A 12,201-nucleotide genomic window follows, 5' to 3' on the forward strand; every position below is an offset into this window, starting at 1 on the left:
TGGATCAATCCCCACCGCAGACTGCTGGATGATGACTACAAACCCTACCTTACCTATGTTGAACCCCCTTCTGATGGTTACTGGGATGTTCCAATCTCCCCAAATGCTAAATACTTCACTGTATTTGAGCCATTTGACCGCAACCTGCCTGACCACAAGAGACTGCCCATGGAATTCGAAAGACTTAATCAATTCTATGCCAAACATGCTTCCTCCATAGAGAAAATTTGGTCTAATGATAGACCATCCGCAGTCAAGAACTACAAGCCCCAGAAGTTCATGAAAGCTGACTTCATCCAATACACTCTTACAAGATGGAATCAGGACTATGTCCGCACCAGGCTGACTTCCCATGTATGAACCCTGAAGAAGTCTTTCTGATAGCCAAGGTGTTCTAGAACAAATCTGAAAAGCATCCGAAGATGAAGTTATCACTTGAGAGGGCAAGCATTTTCTTGAGGGAAACTGTCTGTGACTTTGCCAAAATTGATGCAGACATTCACCCTGTCCTACCCACAAAGTTTGATCTTCCACCACTTGACCCCGCACCAATGATTACTGAAGGATTTCAAGAAAGATCCCTAGGTGCAACAAACTTCCCAGATCTTGGAGTCATCTTCAAACGGAAACTCAATAATACCAAATATTTCATTCCGATAACTGCCATGAACCGCCTCACAAGAAAGCAGATTGAAGTTTGTCGAACCGCATTTGAAAAGTCAAAACACACAATTGCCGAAATCAAGTTCGAAATTTTGAGAAGGATCACTTGGTTGGAAAATGTCAGGAAATTTTGGTGGATACTGATCAAGTTTCTAAAACTTGATAACTGAAGAAAAGTTAAAGAGGTCACTTAGGGGGAAATTGTTGAATCATAAAAGTGACCCTCTTGAACTTCAGCTACCGCAGCCCTCAAGCATCCGCAGTCAGACCTTCCTCAACAACCTCACCCGAAGTCATCATCAACCGCAGTCACTCTTGCTTACTAGATTACTTTACTTTATCTACTTTTATTGTAATACTCTCTATTGTCCAGTATGCCTTGCATGGCTACTCTTAGAGATGTGATCCAGTGTAATCCTTGAGACTCTATAAATAGAGCTCATCCTTACTTATTCAATGACTATCTGATTACGCATCTTAAAAATTCTCTATCTTATGTCTTCACTCTCTTACTCTCAAAGTTCACTTGAATACAACTGAATACTATCTCTCTTCGGAGCAAGTCACTTGTGACTTAATCACTAAGTTCGATCTCACTTACTAACTTGGTCTGAATGTATTCCTCATTATGAATCAACTTATGTGTATACTTGATATAACAACTGCTGTCCATTTACATTTCCTTACTTTTCCGTAACTAACTCTCTAACTATCTAACTCTAACTTATTAATATTATTGTTGATCTTTTAGATCCTTCGAGATAAACTATTCCGCAAATATACTCGTTCTAACGTTTGTTAAAGTGTGTCTCAAGTTTTTTCTCTCAACACAAAGAATAGAATCCACCATGATACCCCTATAAGATAAGCGCTCTCGAGTAGGGATACTAGACAATCTAATCCTCCAAATAAGAATATTAATCTTAATTGGAACCCAATTATTCCAACGAGTAGAAATACCTCCGTTACTAAGAGTAAAACCATCCAAAAAATTTCGAGGCGAAGAAGTAGAAAAATTATCTGACACAACAATAACCCAACCCAATCTATCTGGGACCGACCTGAGTTGGAAATCCTGCATAAGACAAATAAGTTTATTCCACTGCTCCTGTTCCGCTCCACCTCTAGGATTACGTCTAAGAGTATTAACCCCCAATCCCAAGGATAACCTGTCTGTAATAGAATCATGTCTATGTAAATCCAACATATAGATTCTAGGGAAAGAGACAGACAGAGGCATATCGTCTCTCCAAACATCATGCCAAAAAGAAGTACGAGTACCATCACCAACCCTAATAGGGCATAGAGATTGAAGATCAATATCTTTCTGACGTAACTGAGAGAACATACGAATGACCCCTCCCCAAGATCATTGGCCAGAATTATGATATTTCAAATTCCTGCAAGCACCATCCAAACCATATATAGATTTTATCACTCTAACCCACAGAAGATCGGGGCAGTGATAAAACCTCCACCACCACCGAAAAATCATAGCTCTGTTGAAAGAGAAAAGACTGCCAATCCACAAACCTCCTTCATCTCTAGTGGCTAAGACTATATCCCATCTAACCCAATGCATACGACGTTCATCGCTATCAGCACCCCAAAAAATCTCGCCCTCAGACCTTCAAGGTCCTTCAAAACCAAAATAGGAGCAAGGAAAACGGACATCAAGTAACTCCCTAAAGAGACCAAGACATACTTCACCAAAGTAAGGCGACCTCCAAACAAGATACACTTTGCCTTCCAGGAGGACTTTCGAGTCATAGTCTGACCCACCGGGATGCCAAGATGAAAAAAAGGAAGCATAGAAGTTGCAAAACCAATCCTGTTAGCCACCATAAGGACATTGGAAAAAGAAATTCCAACACCAATCAATTTACTTTTAAGTAAATTGATTTTAAGCCCTGAAGCCAAGTAAAAACATCTAAGAATACGAAGGAGACAATTAGCATTCTCAGGATCCCAAGGAGTGACCAACATGACATCATTAGCATAAAGGAGATGAGAAATCTCAATTCCTGAAATAGAAACCCCTCTGAGAGCATTCACAGTACGAGCCCTCATCAAAGCAATATGAAGGCCCTCCATAGCCAAAATAAACATAAAAGGGGATAGTGGATCACCCTGTCTCAGCCCACGGTGAATTTGAAATTCATCAGTCGAGGAACCATTAACCAGCACAGAAGCCCTAGCAGTCGACAAAAGCTCCTTTATCCACAGACACCACGTAGACCCAAAACCCATAATGGACATAATTTCCAAAAGGTAATCCCAAGATAAGGAGTCAAAAGCCTTCTCAAAATCAACCTTAAGAAGCATCAAAGGATTTTTGGAAGATTTACTCCAAGCAACCAATTCATTAAGAAGAAAAGGACCATCCAGGATCTGTCTGCCTTTAATAAAAGCAGATTGCTCAAGGCTAACAACACTATGAATAACGTCCACAAGACGATTAGCCAGAAGTTTGCCAATAATTTTATATTGGCAACCTATGAGACTAATGGGTCTAAAATCTTTTGGAGTCTTTGGATCTCTCGCTTTAGGAATAATAGTGAAAAGCAAAGCATTACATCTCTTAGAAATGACAGAATGATGGAAAAAGTGATGAACAAAAGCCTCAACATCAGCTGCAACAAGGTCCCAATATCTCTACTTAGTTACTTGAATAGCTAAAAAATTAATTTTATGACGAGTACATAGTTTTTTTATCCAACTCCTCTTATCACTGGATATTTATTGAAAGACAATTCATTTTGGAACTTGTCTCTCAACGTGTCCTATTAAAATCTCTGTAACATGATCCATACAACCATCCATATTAAACCCCAACGATTCACCCATAGCAATAGTTTTTTGTAATTCATTTAGGAATGAATTATTTTTTTCAATGCCACCTGAAACGCTTTGATTATTACCCGAAAACGAAGCCCACTAATTCGAGAAACCTGGGGGATGCGATAAATCATCTTCAGAACAATTAAATCCCGAGACGCGTCCATAACCTCTAGAAAAACCCAACGGTTTACTATTAAAAACAACATTAGTGCCCCTATTTTCAGATCTTCTACAGATGATTTCCGAGTTTGATTTGAGAAAAAAGGAGTTGAGGTTGTCGAGGTAGCATCCGACGCATCAGCAGGTGCTGCTGTCGCGATTTTAACAACTTTGGCTGCTGTCGCAGACTTGACAGCATCAGGGTCTGCTGTCGCAGACTTGACAGCATCAAAAGCAGCTTGAGCTGCTGTCGGCGTGGCTTCATCCTGTGAAGGGGGAGGTGTTGGGTCGTCATTGCTGGGATTCTAGTGACCGATATGAACAAGGCCTGGCCCAGCAACAGGGTGAAGTCCCTGTGGTGTAGAGTCCTCATTTGTTGGGATAAAATTCCGATTTTGCCCCTGGGGTGAATCTTTATGTATCTTTGTTGATTTTTTAAGGTCCTCTTCGTTATCCATTTTTTTCATAACATCATAAATACCAAAAGGATCAAGCGACACATCTTCTTTATCAAATAATGAGTTGTTGCTACCATCATGATTTTGTTCAAATCTATGAATCGCATCAACACTATCGTTATCAGTGTTATTGAATTCACAAACGAATGTAGGATTCCAACCGGGAGCTTCTTTGATACGAATGGGGAATATTTCACCATCAATGCTAACTTTGATCACTTCAGAAATTATACCAAGAAACGGGGTAATAATACAAACACGTGACTTGTAGACATCTTCGCCAATGTTGTCATCAAGATGAGCAATTGAGCCCCATTTGGCTAAAATATGTCTAAAAGAGTTCTTACTCCAAGCACGTAGGGGGAGGCCTTCGACATCAACCCACACAATATGATCAGATTGCACAAAGTTTTTGCAAGCTACTTTGGATTTGAAGATAAATGATATTTAATATGCTTTCAATTCAAATTTTACAGATAAATCAGTATCTAACAAGAATAAGGAAATTGATTCAAGCTGATAAGGACAAAAAAATGATAAAGACCAAAATTTTATGTAAGCGTCATGTCCATGATTGACATGCGATACGTCCAGGCATTACAAATTGATACAAATGTGGAAACCTTAATATGCTGATGCATTCTTAAAGCCTACGTGGGGCGTTTTCCAACTTGCGGAACAAGTCAAAAAAAATTGAAGATCCGAAAGGCAGTTTAGTAGCTGAAGAACACCATCGAAGCAAGAATTTGAAGATCAAGAGTTGGAATCATTAGGAACATTAATTTTGTTTGCTTTAATATCATGTTTATCACTTTAATATTGATTTCTTTCTGTTTTCTAGCCTTGGTTATGGGCAAATACCCTTTACTTATGCTTAGATAAAGATGAACCCCTAAATACTTTGGTTTATTAGTTCAGATTTATTAAGTTGATTATTTATTATGTATGCTTGATTGTCAGTCCTTATGTGTTAAAGTAATGATTTCTATTACCTATAACCGAGTTTTATATAGTCTAAAGGACAGATATGATTATATTACCTTGAATCTTAACTGCTTTATGACTATTAAACTATGACTAATAATAGACTAAATCCTAGGGTTTAAGTATATAATTAAGAACAAAAACGTGTAATATTGCATTAGATGACAATTATGTGCATAAATTAACTATCATGACTATTGAGATTAACTACTATATCAAATCCTTCATAATAAGAACATAAAATTGGTTATTTAGATAGTTAATTGCAAGGCCATTGTGTTCACTGTTTTTCTAATTAATAGATAGTTAATCAGACCAAGATAACTGATTATTATAGAAATCGGTAATCAATGACATCAATCCATTGTATTTCTTAGAAATCAACCATAGGGAAAAAGTGGGAATTCGAGTCTAAGTGGAATTATTTTAAATATTATGCTTTAATCATATTTTAGTTTTGTTTGCTAATTTTAATTTTGTTTAACTGAATTTAAAGATATCCTCTTTTTCTTTTTGTTTAATAGTTTAATTCATAATTTCATTTTCTAAATCAAAATCATGCCCGTTCTCCTAGTGTTAAATACATGATCTAACCTCAGTTATACTATTACACGATTAGGTACATTGCCTATTATATAATAGTCCAGTTGTGATAAACCATTTTATAAATCAAAACCTGTTGATAAATCACAAACCGGTAATTAATGACATAAACAAAATAGATTGTTCAAAAAAAAGACTTACATGATCATCCTGCTAGAAATAGTGTCCAAGGTCATTAACTTTTTTATAATATTTCTAATAATAGCATGGTCCTTTGGGTTGGCCTCATGACCCAAATAGTATAAGGAAATAGAGATAAATAACTTATTGATTTATTAAGGAATTAATAAATTAGTTAGAAATTATTATGGTAATTAATTAAAGGACTTGAAAATTAATTAATCAAAGAGATTAATTAGAATATTCCAGAAGCCTTTGGAGAGCCTATAGTGGTCAGTTTAATGTGTCCCCAGATAGGGATGTTGGTGATTTTAGTGTCACCGGTTTATTTTATGTAATGGGATCTATACATGTTTCAAAGGGGATTCTATATCAGTTTAATACAAGGTTGCAGGTGCTGAGTGCACACTTGTATTAGTATAGATTGATCCCGATATGACCAAATGAGCGGGGGTCAAGGGCGCGCGTCCTCCTTGTGGGGTTCCAAGGGGCAATGCGAAATTACTATAGGGACCTTAATAGAAGTTGTTGAATTTTTGAGGGTTTCAGTGTAAATTCGTGTAGCTATCCAACCTTTAACTGCCTTATCCAAAAGTGGTTAGAATACTGAGAGATAATAGATTTTCTCTCTGCTTCTTTTGTGAAACATACGAAATTTACACACCATATTCTCTCTCGTTCTTGATTAATTTTTTTGCCTAGAATCATGATTATTCCTTTGAGAATTATCCAAGATTGAATTTCTCGTAACCCTGGCATATGGGAGAAATATGATTCGAAAAGTGAACCGAAACGATCCTTAAAGAATCCGGTTATTATCTATTTATTTTTCTACCCTATTTCTAACAATCAAATCGATATTTTCTGTTGTTGATCATGGCGGATTCTATTAAAGATATGACTGAGAAATTCAACAAACTTTAAAATTTTGAAGGGAATGATTTGAAGACCTGGCAGAAAAAGATACATTTTCTGTTGACAACATTGAAATTGGTGTATGTGTTGAGTACCCAGATGCCTGAAGAAGTGGAAAATGAGATGTTGGAACAGACTCGGAAGCATAGTAAATGGGAGAACGATGATTATATCTGCAGAGGGAACATTCTGAACGGTATGTCTGATTCCTTCTTTGATATCTACCAAAATGTTGAAAGTACGAAGGTATTATGGAATTCCCTTGAATCAAAATACATCGCTGAAGATGCTTCTAGTAAGAAGTTCTTAGTGATTGATTTCAATAATTATAAGAGGATTGATTCAATTCCCATAATGGAACAATACAATGAACTCCCTTGTATCTTGGGGAATTTCACTTTGTACAAGATGAATATGGATGAATCCATTGTTATCTGGTTTGTGATTAATAAACTTCCTCCTTCGTGGAAGGATTTGAAACATCGAAGGGGGGAACTGTCTTTGGTTCAATTGGGTGGTCACTTGCGCATAGAAGAATCTCCTCGTGTGCAAGAGAATGCCAAAAATAAGGGAAAGGTTGAATCTGGACAACCCTCTATTCATATGGTTGAATACATGAAAAAACTCCAATAATAAAGAAAAAGGCAAGAAACGCAAGTTTGATGGACCCGACAGATCCAACAACAAAAATTCCAAAAAACTAGTGTGTTGGAGATGTCATCGAGTGGGTAATAAGAAGCATGATTGTTGTGTGAAACTAACTGATGGTGCTGGTGGAAGTGGGAATAGAAATGGAAATGGAAATGGAAATGGTGGACAAAGGTCGAAAGGGCAAAGTCTACCAAATGGAGGTTAGATTTTGACTAACCTTGTGTCACAACTAGCAAATTTAGGGTTAAGATGGTGATTCTTGTACAAAAATTTCCTCTATGTAACTTTATAGCATCAAATTAGTGAAATTCAAACTACAATGTTATTGGATTACATACAAGCATACGTTGTGAACCAAGTTCAAATAGCCTCTTGCAAGCCCAAAAACTTCATCCAATAGTTAAGCCCAATCAATTTTGGGCCTTGGTCCAAAAATTCTCAGCCCAACACCCTATTGGGCTGAAAACTCTTCCTTGGACCTTATTGGGCCGAAAACCCTCTTATTGGGCCCAATTTAACCCAAAAAGCCCATGCATACCCCAAAACGAACACCCTTATACCCTTGGGCTTTAATGGACTGAAAACCCCTTAATTGGCCAAGCCAAAATCGAAAGCCCATTTAAGGAGCCTTGAAGGCCGAAAACCCTGTAGGGTTTCAGTTAGGGCTTGAGTAAAAAAATAAGAAAAAGAAAACCAAAATGCCATGCCACCTCATTATAATCCCCCAAATAACAAAGACTTTAACCATCATACTTCCAAGCATGTATCACATCAACCATCCACAAAAGTCAACCCATTCCCCCCCCCCCTCCATATGTTCGGCCGTAAACACCACAACCACACACACATCAAACATTTTTCCAACTCACTCTCAAGTTCTCTCATCTTTTCTCTCAAATTTTCGATTTCCATCTTCAAGAAAGGAGTTTCACTTCAAGAGAATCTTAGTCATTTGGTAAGAACTTCGTGTAACCCTAGTAATTCCAAACATCTTTATGCTACAAACCTCTTGTTTACACACTTTTGTTGTGTCTTAAGTTCTTAGAAACACTTGAAAATTTCAAAATCTCTCCAAGCTCAAGACTAGGCTCAACAACTTCTCCTTCTTCTTCCTACCACACGAAATCAAGGTGAGCTTCATACCCCTATCTTTTCGTGTTTATCATACTTTTTTTTTTGGGGGGGGATACAAGTCAAATCTCGTTACTCTTTGGAATATTTGCATGCTTCATGGTTATGGTTTGAAAATGACATAAGTTCTAGAACAAAAAGGTGCTTAACATGTGATAAAATCATAAAGTAAATGTTGATGACTTATTTGTGTTATAAAAGTTTTGTGTCCATGATTTTTCACTCAAAATGCCGAAAATATGGGTGTTAGGCCCAAACATGTTTAACACTTGGACACATGCATCTTAACTCTTGTATTTTACATAAGTAGTTGAAGATAATAGATCTCAAAGTTATTATATGTGATTTGTAAAAATCGTGACTTACAAGAGTCACAACCAAAAATAGAATAATTTATGTACAAAACTTTCAAACCCATTTTGGTATGCTAAGCAAGCTATAAAGCTTCATATTTTGCTAAAAATAGGTCTTTTATTTGTAAAATAGTCATAACTAAGTGTCACTATTTGTATGACTTAAAACTTAAGATATTGAGCTATTTTCACATCATATGTACAATTATACATGTTCACTAACGATTATTGATAAAAAGTATTATAAATAATTTAGTCCAAAATAGTATACGAAACAGAATTTATGACTGAAAAATCCGGCATGTCATAATCTGCATATCATAAAGTTTTTAAAGTATGAGTAGTATGTTGTACATCATAAAAGCTGAAAAACGCGTGTCATAAAACTTCAGTCATAAATTTAAACAAGTAATATCATTTTCATTATTCATTAATGGGAGTTAGAGTTTGCATAAATCCGTTAAGGCTCTAGTGAGACACCGTCTTCGCCGTACCTACCTAGCGTACACCTTAAGTCCTGCTTTATAACCAGAGTCTCCTGGAGGGAGAGCGATAGCGTTGTGTATAGATCTATACGGGACTGACAACCCCACACCTCAGCTGTTCGCTACAGTTAGACCGGCAAGTCTTGGGTGACAAAAGTCTACCAATTCTGATGCCTAAAGAACGTCGTTCAGGCATAGCAGTCATGTCAAGCATGGTTATAAGAACTCACTTAGGGGTTAACAATACTATTTTGATTTACGGGAAGCTTACACTTCACCGATTTTATTAAAAATAGAAAACTGCATGTCATTTTTCAGTACACAGTCACTTACACTTCTGGTCTTAGGTTTAAGACTACAGTTTACTTATAAGAAAATATTGGATTTTCTGGGAACATACTCTTTACAATTACAAACAAAAGAAAACAAAGGACATGCATGCATATATTCACAGTTTTGGAATGAGACTTACAAACCATTTTCATAGAAAATATCGGATTTTCTGGAGTTATAAAAACTATTACAAACAAGGATGTTACAAACACTTTTCATACAAATATGCTTATAAACTCACCAACATTCAATGTTGACGATTTTCAAAATGAATTGTATTCTCAGGGAACCAGTAAGCAGGTACCTAAGAACCGGATTGCGGCATTTTGGAATTTCATACTTTATGTCAATTTTATGTAATTGATGAATAAATACAATTTGTAAACAATGTATGTTGGTATCTCTTAATGTATGCTGTTGGTTGCTATGTTTCATTCATATTCAATTGTAATGATACTATACAATGACGTCATCCGCCCCCGGATGTTTCCCTCGTCCTGGTTTGGGGGTGTGACAGATTGGTATCAGAGCATTGTTTATAGTAAGCTAGTATATCTAACCATACAGGATATACAACTATAAATACAATGAGTCTAAAACACTCTGACTAAAAGTATACTTTAAAAAAATATGAGTATTTTATAAAGAGTATACATACATGCGTGCATAATAAGAATAGTGTCGTTACAAAGAAACTAATAAAAGTGTTTAGAGGAGTTGGACATCGGGACTATACTTAGAAAGTTATGTAATCATACCTAGGGTAAATATAGCTTGATCAACTATATTTATTCGAGATATGACTAACATGTGTTTAGGAGTGGTGAAGGTGGACAACAAATCTAAAACTTACCAACTTTAAAACCATAAGGGTCTAAGAAACGAAACTAAAATAAAATACTATAGGGGTATTTTGACACTCTGCCTAATTTCTCGTACATATATATATTCTCGTGTAGAGGTCATGGCAGACTTCCATCATCCAAGAGATCCTATTCCCCCAAACCGGGGGAACAGGGGATGGATAGTGGAGGATCCGGAAGAGGTCATGGAGGAGTTCAAAGAAGAGGAGATCGATGAAGAGACCGATGAGGAGATCGATGAGGAAGTCGACAAGGAAGAGGAGGACGATGATTCGGACGCCGAGTCCGAAGTCATCGACCCTCCCTACATGGCGAGGGTATCAGTGCATCGATTGGGCCACATGGGCCATATGCCCGTGGGCATACGAGCTGGAGAGATGGAGTCGACACCAGGGACATCGTCCACCATTTGGGATGGAGCGAGGGCTCTATGATCTTCGCCATGGACGACCCGCCTACCGGGCCCTTCCTGTTTTGATTCGACGGCTTTCCGATGCTGGTGATCAGGCACAAACGACGACGAACCAAGTCAAAGAAATGAGAGTTGTTGTGGAGCTCACGACAACACGCAGTCAGGACCTCCAGAGGGACTTCTACCCTATGGATCGGTTCGTCGAGGACCTTACTATCGCGCGAGCCGAAGTGACGGAATACCAGGTGAGGCATGTTGCCTTGGAGGAGAGGGAGCAGGTAGTTGAGCGCCGTCTGGCCGATTTGCAGGGCGCCTCCACATCATCCCAGACACCACAGGAGAGGACCCGATGTGAGTAGGATGTATCCTACTCACCAGTTGATGGTCTAGGTGTTTGGGTGTGCGTTAGTGCTACCCCTTTTCTTTTCTTTTATGTATGTTCGACCGACCCTACGTCTAAGTGATTACACTATTCGCAGGGTCGTTATGCTGTCAGATTATTATCATGATGTACTGTAGACCTTTTCAAAGGTCAATTTTCTCATGCCATGTACTAAAATCTTATCATTAATGAAACAAATGTGTCGCACCCCCAAACCAGAATGGCGGAAACGTTCGGGGGCGCAGGACTTTACGTAAGTATCACAACACATGCAATATACTAATCAAAGTACAAACAACCATTGCATTAATAAATATAAGTTTTACATAAGTGTTCAAACATTACATATTCAAACACTAAAGTAGGTACAGTAGAAGACAAGAGTCGCAGTACGGTACTAGGTAGTCTTCTCAAAAGCTTCGGGAGTGTACCTGTCTACTGGATTCCTGAGAATACAAGTTATTTGGAAAGAGTAGATCAGCATTTAAGCTGGTGAGTTCATAAGTATTTTAGTTCTGTTAAGTATACCCTAAGTTCTTTGAATAAGTTCACTGGTTTCTTTAGGAAATCCTATATTTCCTGAGGTGATAGATTGATAACCTCAATAGTTTCCCTCTGTAATTAATTAGTTTATACTGATTATATATAACCCAATATCGAATGGACAGTCAAATGGGTGTATCTGCCCTAAGCCCACAACAAAACAAGGAACATGAAGTAAGGCAGAAGTCACACATTTTACTGTCAATAAGATATTACTTATGTACAACTCTGATGTAATAACTAAGGAATTATAGAATTAACCACTAAAGGTCTTTTATGTTATACTAGTTTACAGAGATTGATTG

Source organism: Lactuca virosa, chromosome 4 (assembly GCF_052849685.1).
Source record: "Lactuca virosa cultivar CGN04683 chromosome 4, Lactuca_virosa_CGN04683_v6, whole genome shotgun sequence".
Taxonomy (NCBI): domain Eukaryota; kingdom Viridiplantae; phylum Streptophyta; class Magnoliopsida; order Asterales; family Asteraceae; genus Lactuca; species Lactuca virosa.